The sequence below is a fragment of the Petaurus breviceps genome, unplaced genomic scaffold (genome assembly GCF_028583685.1).
Source record: "Petaurus breviceps papuanus isolate PSGF00001 unplaced genomic scaffold, PetGlider_PUasm1.0 229, whole genome shotgun sequence".
Taxonomy (NCBI): Eukaryota; Metazoa; Chordata; class Mammalia; order Diprotodontia; family Petauridae; genus Petaurus; species Petaurus breviceps.
In genome coordinates, this window is record NW_027185903.1 from 10,049,763 (window position 1) to 10,061,884 (window position 12,122).

At 41.4% G+C, this 12,122-nt stretch overlaps 1 protein-coding gene and 1 long non-coding RNA gene across 9 annotated transcripts in view; one reads left to right on the forward strand and one right to left on the reverse strand.

Annotated features, from left to right (window-relative positions):
• DAB2 (DAB adaptor protein 2) overlaps positions 1-8,000 on the reverse strand; it is a 68,937-nt gene extending 60,937 nt beyond the window's left edge. For 4 of the 8 annotated variants that reach the window (XM_069096201.1, XM_069096206.1, XM_069096203.1 and 1 more), the window contains exon 1: positions 7,446-7,998. The gene's annotated coding sequence lies outside the window, so the exon portion shown is untranslated. Of the gene's footprint in view, positions 1-7,445 lie in introns of all 8 variants that reach the window. The other 4 variants (XM_069096204.1, XM_069096205.1, XM_069096207.1 and 1 more) reach the window with 3 other exon arrangements.
• A 1,235-nt stretch (positions 8,001-9,235) lies between these two features.
• On the forward strand, positions 9,236-11,774 carry LOC138167393 (uncharacterized). The gene is made up of 2 exons (XR_011169876.1): positions 9,236-9,494; positions 11,371-11,774. It is a non-coding gene; the product is annotated as an uncharacterized lncRNA (long non-coding RNA).
• Positions 11,775-12,122: the final 348 nt, after the last annotated feature.

Below are 12,122 nucleotides of genomic sequence, written 5' to 3' on the forward strand. Positions count from 1 at the left end.
GAGCACTGGTCCTGGAGTCAGGAGGACCTGAGTTCAAATCCAGTCTCAGACACTTGACACACTAGCTGTGTGACCTTGGGCAAGTCACTTAACCCCAATTGCCTTGTCTTCCCCCCTCAAAAAAAAGATAATGGGGAGCTGGTAAGCTTCCCCCAACTGCCAAAAGGGTCCATGACATGTAAAAAAAGTGACAAATAATATACAATGAGACTAAGGAGAGAAATAAAGGATTTCTAAACCAAGGAATGAGGCTGATTAATGGATAAGTAACTTTGGTCTAAATCATCTAAAAAATGGAAGTTCCTAATTTTGATGTGTTTACAGGGGAGTAAAGAGCATATTCTTCCTCAAATCATTACAACTGGAGTCATTAGGTATTCAGTAATGAAAGTTATTGATTCAACATTCATTTATTAAGCATGTACTACTACAAAGCCTAGTACTCAACCTCGGGAGAGGAAGAGATTAGGACATTACTCTTGATTTCAATGGATGTTACAATCTATGTCCTAATTGTGAATGATTTATTCCCCTTTGGAAGTGTGATGCCAAAGAGGAACAAGGATTTGTGGGGGGAGGTTGATTTTTTTGGGGGGGCGGGAGGAGCTCAGCAAGATTCTCAGACTATTCTATTCACAGCCAAGAAATTCAGGTTAGTCACCACTCAAAAAAAATGATTACACCACACATAGGAAACATGAGTTTTGTAACAGGAATAGCCTAAGAAGATAGCTGAACTAGCAATTAACTCTAGACTCTTGAGTCCCAAGAAGGCAGGGATCATGAAATTTCTACATTTTCTATCTCTCTAGTTCCTAGAACCATGCTCTGAACAGTGTGGGCACTTAAGAAGAATTTGTTGAATTGAATATCAAATACAAAGGAAACTAGTCTGGATGCCTACTTGAGTCTCTTGTCTGCCATTCCTACATTGCCAAGAGCCGATGGAGTATGAAATTGGCACACCTCCCATCTTTGCTTGAACATGAGCTGCCCCTGTGAGGGGAATAGTGGAAAGTCTATTGGAAATGCCAGGCATGCTGGTGTTTTTTAACTCTAGCAGAGTCTGTTTTTAAACAGATTTGAACACACTTGAAATATTCCCCTCCCTACCTCCCATAGAGTGGTTAGACCAAATTGAATCCCCAGTCTTAGCACAGTGCCCAGCACATGATAATAAATGAGACTGATTGCTCTCTTAGAAAAGCCAACTTGTCCAGATTCCCCATTTCCTAATGCACCATACTTTAACACAGAATACTACCTCTAGGTAATTATCCCTATTGTTATTCAGAGTCAGAATAGTCACAAAACAAAGCCAAGAAACCTTACCTTTTTGGCTTGTATTGTAACTTCATATACATTCTTTCATGTCTCCCAGTGAGGTACACAGGGTATCATATTAATTGTTGGTGACACAGGAAAAACAAGTAAATGACTTGCCCCAGGACACACAGACAGACTAGCCAGTTGCAGGAGAAGGCAACAAGCTGGTCTCACAACACTTCTTTGACTATTATAATACTACCACTTTAAAAAAAATCTAATTCTAAAAATCTATTCTACTGGAGGTCATAGATCTTAGATTTAGAGCTGGAAGGAAACTTAGAGGTCATCTAGTCCAACCCTGTAATTTTACAGATGAGAAGAACTGGAGCCCTAGGAGGTTAAGTGATTGCTAAAGGTCACACGGGTAATACGTGGCAGAGCTGGGATCCGAACCCTGTTTCTCTGACTCCAAATCCTGTGTTTTTCTCAGGGCTTACACACACACACACACACACACACACACACACACACACACACACACACACACACGGGGGTAGGGGGAGATGGGGAGAGAGACAGAGAGACAGAGAGAGAGAGACGTTCCCTGACCCAAATCCTGATCATTATTGCTGGGCTCCAAGTCATCAAAATCAAGGTCCCAATCCTTCCTGAAGCTTACTAAATATGCATCTGTGTTCTATAAAATCAGGACAAGAATACTGTGTTATACAAACTTTAAAGAGGTATTTCATTGTATATGAGAATTCTATAACTTCTGGTGGAAAGAGAGAGACACAGAGAGAAAAATTCAAATTCCAGTACCACTTCTGACACAAACTAGCTGTGGGACCCTGAGCAAATCTTGGCTCAGTAGCCCAGGAAACCCTTTAAGACACTTTACCAGCAGAGGAAATTTTCTTATATGGAGTTCCCTGTGCCAACTGAAATAATGAATCTGGTTTATAACTTTTTTTCTTGCCCCATCTCAAAAAAGCTAAAACCACACCTTGGAATACATATTGTATACTGCCACTACCCCCAAACTTCCTAAAGAAGAAATAAGGCACTGGCACCTCTAATACTAAGAAATGAAGTAGCACACATTTTCCCTCGAGGTAGGGGATATGCCACCATGCAGAGGTGGAGAGGGAAGAGGAAGGGGAAGACAGGAGGTAAGAGTCAATGCCTGAATCTGTGGTTTGTACAAAAAATTGTACAAATTTATTTTAGGCTTAACTTTAAATGCACTTTTTATTACCTCATCATTTTTTAGTGATCCAAATTCATCCTGTTTGCTGCTCTCATCCCATATAGGGCTCTCACTCATACCTTTGGCATTTTTCCTAGCAAGATTTCTCTCTCTTTCTCTCTCAGTCTGTTCTCTCCTTATAAGTGGTCAGTCAGTATTGATAAGTGCTGCAGCTGAACCACAAAGGAAAAGAAGGTGAGAAAGATTCCAATGCTGGAAACATGACAAAGCAGTCTGGTTGTATTAAGTTGTGTGGTTTGGGAAAGTTCAGTAATCACATGGAGTAACAGAAAGGCTGTAACATATCTGCTTCTGAGTGACACAGCCAGTTTTGCCAGCTTGAGTGTGATGCAATAGCTTTAACCAATTAGAGGGGGTCTGTTAAGGACACATCACTAAGATTCCCTGAACTTGAAAACCTCTCCTACCTAACTTTCTGGGAAGTTACTCTCCCACCTTCTCCCAAGGATTACTCTTGGCTCAGCCCTAGTTCTTTGAGATTTTTGCTTCCTTATGCTTTCAAAATGTAAGCATGCACCCAGCTGCTCCTCTGAGGCACCAGTGTCTTTAAGGTGAATCCTAAAGGCACACTTAAGTCATTAAGTACTTTGTACAAATTATGGGAGTGGGGCTTAGCCCCAAGGCCCTTTTTCTTATCAGACCAGCTTTAATTTTGGTCCCAGAAGTCTCTTGGTGATCTTTTCCATCTTATTTGTTGAAAGGTTTTCTATTAGAAAGGAAAAACATCTTGAAGAGTAATAAAACAAAGGAGATGGTGCGGGGGAGAGTGGACAAGGGAATGGAGATTCTAGTTCCCCTTGCCAAAAGTGTCACTCTCATTTTAGGTCAGGAAGTGATTTGTTCGGACTCCCTCTGACTCTGGAGTAACAGGCTTTCTTCAAGGCTCAGAAAGGGATGCATGAAAAGGAGCTATCCTTGGCCATGTGCCCTGCCGTGTAGGCAGCCCGTCACTCCACAGATGGCTAGCCTAGTCATTACAATTAATATGGGTGGTCCCCCATTTCCTTATTCTTTCTGTCCATTGCAGGTTTTTGGAGAAGCAACTTTTTTTTTCTTTGTATGAGTTATAAAGGAGGGAGTAGAGGAGAAGAGTAGCTTGGCAAAATATAAAAGATCACTTAGATCATGAACCACAAGCAGAGAGACTTTTTATCCAGTTTGTACCAATGAGGGGAAGGACAAATCTGCTCTCTTAGTTTATATTAAAATGTTTGAATGCTTGTCTTTATTCAGCGGTATAGGATGCCTAATTATGCAGCGTACATATATATGTAGTGTGTGTGTGTATGTATGTGTGTGTATGGTGGTTGGTTTCTTGCTCCTTACATGTTCCAGGGAGTTTGCCTCTATTACACTCCCTTTCTTATTTCCCAGGCACTGACATGTGATGCTTACTGCATTAGGATGTATGCATTAAGATTAAGAGACTGCATGATGTATTTGAAAGAGCAATGGATTTGGAGTTAGATGACATTGGTTAAGTTCTACACTCTGACATGGTCTGGGTGACTGACCCTGGATAACTCATTTTCTCTGGATCATGGCTTTTTTATGTTTAAAGTGAAGCGGGTTCACAAAATTATAAAGATCTGGAAGGGACCTTAGTCCCTTAGAAGCCCTTCAATTCGATCACTTTATTTTACAAAGAAGAAAACAGTGAGATTATAACTTGCCCAAAATCACAAAGGCAGAACTTTGATTTGAATATACATCCTTTCACTCGCAATACAACAATCTGAAGTTCCTCCCAGTTCTACAAAAACAACAACAAAACTAGAATTCTCGGATCCCAATGGCTATGTCACCTTGAAATCAAAAGGTACCTCCCCCCTCCTTCACTCTCCCACTTCCTTAGTAGATTAGAATGCTTGACTTCTCAGTTTCCTAATGCATGCATTAGTTTTCTTTGGGCATAGATCCACTATTGAAAAACAAACAGCACATCTATCCAAAGCACACCAACCCCTACCATCATAGCTAAATTAAGTTTCTGGTTGAGACTGTCTTCCAACTCTGGAATTGCAATGGCATTGGTTCAACCTTAGTATTACATTGCAGAGCCAGGAGCATTTAAAATACCACATTCTGTAACTCAGGTGTTTCATATTGCCATTCTGCTTATGCTCATGCAGAAGGACAGACAACTGCATGTTTCTGCAGTAACTGGCTCAGTCTTCCAAGTCAGTCGGACCCCAAGCCTCTCTAGCTTTGTTCTAAAGACCAGTAGGGCAATGTCCAAACACTGCTGAGTTTTCAGAGTGTCCTAGGAATGGGCTTTTCCCTTCAAATGGTTGAGCATTTCAACATCTTAGTTTTTGCCACTAAGCAGGACCAGATTAGGGAAAGTCTGAAAGGCTTATATTTAGAGTTGAGGAGATTGTAGCCACAAGCTAAACCCATGAAGGATAGGCAATTTAGTAGTGATAAATTTATTTATCAACAAGTGACAGGAATGAAAAATTAGAAAAAGAAATCCATTATAGTCACTGACTTGTGAAGAGGCCCAAGTCTCCCCAAAACATATTGCTAACCAGAATACAAACTCCTAAGCATGTGTTTTCCTGCCTTCTCTTGATCTCTAGTTATATAAACAGGGAGGAATGACTTGGGAGCTCAATAAATGATGTTGCCAGTTAACCAGTCAGCAGGACTAAGAAGTTGCCAGTATCCCTTTCATACCAGTGATTTGTCTTAGAAGACACTGAGAATGTAAAGGAACAGAATGGTGCAAGCCATGAATCACAGATTTAGACATCATCTAGTCCAATTCCTTCATTTTACAACACAGGAAAATGGAGGGCCAAGGACATTTAGTGACTCACCCAAGGTCACACAGGCAAATGACAGAGCCAGAATTCATAATAGAGCTTGAAGAATGCAACTGCAGTGAAGTTTAGATTTTCAATCTTGAACTAGGTCTTGAGTCCAGCAGTTATAACATCAAAATCTGTTCTTTACTAGTTGCATTTTAAACAAGTCATTTAACTTACATAGTAACACTTCCCCTCCATATCTGTAAGATATGGGGTGTTACCTGGGTCTAACTGCTCTAGAAAGTAAGATTAGGTGGGGTGGGGGGTGTATAGTTACATCTGCACTTGCACACAACAGACAAATACACACCCACACACAAAGTCACTTACATAGGTAAGTAGGTGAGTAATGAGGGATTTGGAAAAATTACCTACAATTTCCAGGAAAAGATGTCAAATCTAACGTAAGATAAAGATACTTTAATTTTAAGGAAAAAAAAATAACCTAACAGAGGATGTCGGCAACAAAGCGCATCTACCTTAAAAGGGACTATTAAACTGCACAGTAATCTTTTCTTTCTGCCTCTTTAGGAGAGGATTGACCAGCCTATTTTGTTTTATTAATCTTGAGTATCCCTGTAGCTCTTCCCCAAACTCTCTCTCCCCTCCCTTTCCCGAAAAGGATTAAGGAAGAAACTGCAAAGATCTCTTGTATCTTCAAGCTTCATAAAATTTTATCCCCCTCCTTGTGATTGAAACCCATCTCAGAGTAGTGACAGGGCCCAGAACACATAAATGTGGAGTCACGACAAGGCTTCTGTTGTAAGATGCTTGTATTAGATCCCAAGTGTCAGCAATCTATCTGGTGGTTTCTATATATGTTCCCCTCCCGGTCTCTCCATTTTAAAAGAGGAAGGGGGAAAAAACAACCCTGCCACATGTTCTTTCCAATGTGGGCAGGGAAGCTTATGGTGGAGAAAATATAAGAAAAGCACACTAATATGTCATTTACTCCAAGAAAAGCTACTTAAGACAGTTAATCCGATACTTGGGGTATGATTTCCCCCAGCAGTTTTCAGGTTCTGTCCTGGCTATTCTTGGTTGCTCCCTTCCCCCACAGTGACAGGGGCCAAGAAGCCCCATCAAGGAATTTCTATGGCAACGCTGATATTTTAAAACCTTAAGATTAAGCCCCCTTCTCCACCCAGTCACTCCCTGACTTTCCCTTCTGCCATATTAAAGTTATTCATTGGCGTAGGGAAGCTAGTTTCCGGACCTCACGTTTCATTTGGGAGGGGTTGACAGAATTCCCCCCCTCCCCTCCAACGAAGGCTTCAGTCATTAAAAAATAATAATCTCAGCAAATTTCTGAGCCCTAAAATCGAACGCAGGAAGCACGCCGTAGCCTGTGAGGATGTTAAAAACAGATTCCTAACACCAAGTAACAGTGAAAACCGCTACACTTATAGCTGGCCGCCGAGGCTTTTTTTTTTTTTTTTAACCCCGTTCCACTTGCCCTCTCCAGCCCAGAGAGCCCACCGGCCTCAGCGCCATCCCCATCCCGGAGGCTGCTTCGAGCCTTCCAAATGGTCGGTCCAGTACTTTCGGCAGCTATTGTCTTAGGAACCACCGCAGCGCGAGAGAGTGAGACAAAGTTCAAGAATGTTCAATCCCCGCGCTTGTCACTCCTAGCTAGGCAGCCCCGGAGCCTCTCTGACCGGGTCCTCCCTCTTTGTTAGGCAGCGAGCAAAAACAAACACGTCGGGGAGCTAATTAGGCAGTCAGCGGAGGGAAGGAAAACCGCCACAGCAACGGTGGCTTTCTGAAAGCGGCCGGCGTCCGCCTCCCCTTCTCTGGAAAAGGCAGTCAGGGATTCGGTGTCAGTTTCCTTCCCTCCCTCTCTCCCTCTCTGCACAGCCGGGTTTAAGCCCGTGCTCCGAAGGTAAGTTCATTCACCACCAGCCCTGTCTCAACGCCAGGCTACAGGACCGCCGGCTCCCACCGCACGTCGTCAGTCTTCTGGCTCAGCCCGCTCCCCACAGCCTGCGCTCCCAAGAGGGCCGGAAAAACCCAGCTCCGGACCTCCAAGCAGTGAAAACGGAGAGCGAGGGTAGGGAAGGAAGAGGGGGGAGAAAGGGGGAAAAACTACTCACAAACTAGCTTCTTTGGACTCCGAGCATGATTTCTTTCCCCACTGCTCCCCAAACCCTCCGCCGGGCGGACTGGCCAAGCCCGCGGGCCGGTTAAATACTCGACTGTACGCTAGAGTCCCGAGCGGAGCTAGCCACTCCCAGGGAGAGATATGGTTCTAATCAGATGCTGGCAGCAGAGAACTCCCCAGGAATGCGCTGTGATGTTTTTGCTGCTCCAGCTTGGTTACTCCCCCTCAACGTGTCTGCTGAGTCTTCCAAACTTAACTGTTTATTAACTCCTGCCTAAACCACCAGAGGATCTCGTCCCCTGCGGCGCTGGGACTCAGCTGGGGGCAGGGGAAAATCCCAGCCAAGCTAGCTCTTGGTACAGTGAGATCTATAGTAGGGGCTCCGAAGTAAAAAGGCCCCGGAGCAACATTTCAGGTAAGGGCTTGGGGGTGGGAGTTGAGGACAACTTATACCCCTCCGTTGCAACTCCAGGCGATGTGGCAAATCAGCTCAGCCTTGGGTTTCCAACAAAAGACTGTCTGGAATCCTGATGTTCCGGCTAGTGGAAGAGGGATCTCGCCCTTACTGAATACAATCAGAGCCTTTAAAAGGCCTTTGCCCCTTTGAAGGGCAATCCTCTTTTCAGAAGTGGATGAGTTTAAGGAAGTGTGTGTGTTGGGTGGGTTTGTAATATAAATCTATGGAAATATATTTTATACATAGGTACAAATACAGAAGACATTCCATATACGTGTGTATGCACAAGCACAAAATGATATATGTGTGGGCATAACAAAAACATCCCCCTTCCCCATATATCCTTTATACATAATTTCCCCCTCTTATTTGTAGCCTAAACAGTATAGGTCCACTATATTCATTATATCCACTATAATATAGGTGATTCACGGGATGCTACTGTGTATAACGTATGTGTTTGTATATATGTATACATATACATATATATGTATATAAAGTTAGCCGTGTTGAAGACAATCAAGGGGGAAACCCTGATTGATTTGGTAAGTCCTCCAGTTCACTCGAGGAAATATCAGAGTGGAAAGAGGACACTAATTCTATAAAGGCATCTCCTGATCAGTCCTGATGCATGCACACAGGTATTTTTCTTTGAGATTTTTGAAACAGTATAATAATTCATGGAAAATAATGTATGGTCATAGAGAAAGGATTCTTATCTAAAAATGTATTTATTTCATAAAGCTGGATTTATACCAGGAATGAAAAAAAGTTTCAACTTTGAGGAAATTGATATAGAAGTTACTATATAATGTTGTAAAGCTGACACACAACCCACATCACTAGAAGTTGTATGGAAGAATGCCTTAGACAACAATAATAAATCATATCAGTTTACATAGCATTCGAAAACATTTAAGTCTTTCCAATTATTTTATTCAATTAATACAACTTGTTTAGAGAGCCATATGTACTCTCTTCCCTTCTCCCTCACAAGCTAGTGTTTATGCTTTGGAATGTGATTGCTAAACCAGCAACATAAAATTATATCAATATTACATTACTTACTTAAAGTTTTTATATCATCACCTGAAGAGACATTCCATATGGAAAATGTTTTTAAATTCATTTTTTCTCTTTTTGTTCTCTCTGTTTTTAAAAAAGCCAAGTCTGACAATGTTTGGTAAATTAGATAATTTGAAAGCATGCTAAGAGAGGATTGTTTTGTTTTATTGACCTAATAACCCAGTGGATAGTGGATAGTGGATGTGCATTTCACCTCTGGAGGAAGACTGGGGAGGAGGGAGTAGGGTCAACTCTGGCTCAAGTCACATGCAATATGTGTTTTGTGGTCTCAGCTTAGTCCTGACTGTAAAACCACTTTGTAATTTGGGGTAGCTCAGTGTGACTAGCAGTCTCCTCTCTGAAGTAGGTCAAGCTCGGAATAGCAAGGGTGCAGGGGTGGAGAAGAGGGTCAGGGATGAGGTGGAGCACAGCTGGGTGGGGTAATTTACTTTACACTTGCTGGTGCTGGCCTCAACTTTCATCTTGGGGGAGGGGGAACAGTTATGAAGAGAAAAGAAGGTAAGAAATGTAGACCTATTCCCACTTGTAATATCAAACTTGCTATGTTTAAACCGGTTATTGGTCACTTCATGATAGCAATTTCAGCCCTATTAAGTATTAAAATATAAGTGTAGAGAATTTTAATTATGTTATGTTTCAGGATACATCAATGCATATTCTTAATATTTTAAGTGATAATAATAGTGATGGTAGGTGTGTCATATACACACAAGTTTGTATGTATATATACATATATACACATATAATCACAGATTTACAAAGCTCTTCTGTGCATGTTTTTCATTTCCTAATTAACGACAACCTTGTGAAATAGGTTCTTTAAATGGTATTATGATATTGATAATATTTGATGAGAATATTATTTGATCAATAATGATGACTAAGTCTCCATGGCAAGATGAGTTCCCTGTCCATGGTGAATGGAGGTGCTATCCAAATCTAAGTCTCTTCTGACCCAAAGTTCCTCACTTTCCACTACATCATTGCTCAGTTTATTAACTTTTTATAAGTAATGGGAAAGACGACCATTTTATTTCAGAAAAAATAGAACAGCTTAACTGTCTTAAAGGAAGGAATCTTATATTTTTAATTTGAAAATGTTTTTTGAAACTCAGAAACAATCCAACATTTTTACTTTTTTATGAAAACATTACTTCTTGGAAAAAGTAACAAAGGGATTATTTTAAGGACCTGGCAAGAAACCCCAAAAGAATACTGTAATTTAGGACCCTAGGATTTATCCCTGGAAGGGACTTAAGAGATCATCTATTCTTAGTTTTTTCATTTTACAAATAAAGAAACTAAGGCCCAGAAAAGGAAAATTATTTGCTCAAGGGCATGCAGGTGATAAGGTGCAGAGTTCAGCTTTTTTTGACTCCAAACCTGTGACTCTTTTCATTACAGCATACTTAATCTCTAATAAACTACAATATCAATAGCAGACTTTTATTGAAAATCCTTTCATTTACGTGCAGTTGGCCCACCTGGACAATGTAAAATGAGCATCTTAATTTTTTTTAAACTTAGTATTTTTTTGTGGGGAGTCAACATTGGAGTTAGAATATCTTTTTATTTCTGTAGTGCTCAGATATTACTCCTGGCAGAGATTTAGTGTCCTACCCATGTTTGGGGAGAAAAAGAAAAAAAATTAACTTTTTTTTTTTTTTTGGTTTGGTGCAATATTGCCTTATGCCACAATAGGCAAATCACTTTTCAGCAGGTCTAAAATTATCTTCCTTACATCTGGAAAACCTCATCATTGCTTGTTTTGGGGTTGCCTTTCCAGATGTTAACTCTGTCTAAACCACAGTCTTTTCTTACCACACTGAAATTCAGGTTTGGGAAAAGGAGGTGGTCAAGATTAAGTGCAAACTTTGAAAAAAATAGACCTTGCATGACACTACCCCTTGTACAACCCTGGCCTGAAAACACTGCTTCCAGCAGAGGGAAGGGGGTGGTTAATCCTAGGATGGCTTGCTGAAGAATGCATGGTTTATTATTAAAGTAATCTTTTAAGATTTTACTGGAATGTGCTTCCACAGCACTGCTACATTTGTGGGTTATACTATGTGTGTGTCTTCTCTTCCATAATTAAACTTTCCCCCCTCTCTTGCTTAAAAAACCCTTGCTTTTCTCCTCCCCCACCCCCTTTTTTTGCTTAAAAAATCCTAGTGACTTTCTCCTCTCCTCCCTCCTGCTTTGGATTCTGCAGCTCCTTGTGAATTTTAAGTGATACTTTGGAATTTGCCAAAAGGTAAGCTGTCTATGCTCCTGGAGGCCTTGTTGGCAGCTACAGATTTTCCAGTTAAACAAGGAATGAGTGACTGGAGTCTGAGAATACAGCAGGTAATATAACCTTTTTTTTCTTTCTCAGCTGAAGCAGAAAGGAACTCTGGGGGAGAGACAGGAGGTGACAAGACCATGACCACCATTTTGAGCACCACCTTCCCTAAGACCTCAGTGGAAAGAGCCCAGAATTCAGAGGCCAAGAGCCCCTGGAATACCAGCCACCTGCTCCTCTTCCCCATATATCACTGACCCTGTTTCCAATTTGTTCTCTGCAATCATTGTCCACCATCTACAGAAACTTTCTTTAAGGAGATTGCCTCAGGAGGGACTACAGCTCCATGACCTCAGCACTTCTGGGCCCTGAAGACCAGGAAAAGAAAATTCTTGCCACCAAAGCTCTTGGTACTATTAAATGCTTCAACCATGGGCATGAAAATAATTTTATTAATGCAAATGATATTAAAGGATGTATCACCACTGCTCCCTAAACATTACTGGGCTGATCCACCTGCCTTTCAACTGCTATTTGCAGTTGAAGCCTCTTAGATGTGCTCTTCCCCATTAGAATGGGAGCTCCTTGGGTGGCTATGTGGCACAGTGAATACAGCACTGGCCCTGGAGTCAGGAGGACCTGAGTTCAAATCCAGCCTCAGACACTTAACACAAAAACTAGCCATGTGACCTTGGACAAGTCACTTAACCCCAATTGCCCTACCTTCCCCCTCCAAAAAGCAAAAAAAAAAAAAGAATGGGACCTCTTTGAGAATTTTTCTATTTAGGTCCCCCACACTTAGTTCAGTATTCTGTATATAGTAAGTGCTTAATACATGTCTTTTC